We start from the raw sequence: 322 nt of genomic DNA, 5'->3' as shown, positions 1-322 counted from the left end.
CTGCACTCCTCACTCACAATGTTCTTATTATTCCCTCTGTTATTTTGCACATTTCTCTGATATTTTGCACATTCCTTTGCACATTTCTACCTCCGTATGCCGTTTGCACTGTTATGGTCATTGGCCATATATAAACATATGCTATTTATGTACCTCACTGTTATTTACGTACCTCACTGTATAATGCACCTTCTGTTTATACTTTCCTTGCACCCTATGTTGTATGTACAGTCATTTGCATTGAGCTGGTCTCTGCCCTCCTACCTCATAACTTGCACTATATGTCATAAAGCTTAATGTATATACACAATCTATATTTATT

This window comes from Sinocyclocheilus grahami, unplaced genomic scaffold, assembly GCF_001515645.1.
Source record: "Sinocyclocheilus grahami isolate Dianchi unplaced genomic scaffold, SAMN03320097.WGS_v1.1 scaffold1248.1, whole genome shotgun sequence".
Taxonomy (NCBI): Eukaryota; Metazoa; Chordata; class Actinopteri; order Cypriniformes; family Cyprinidae; genus Sinocyclocheilus; species Sinocyclocheilus grahami.
Note: the sequence above shows the minus strand (reverse complement) of the source record.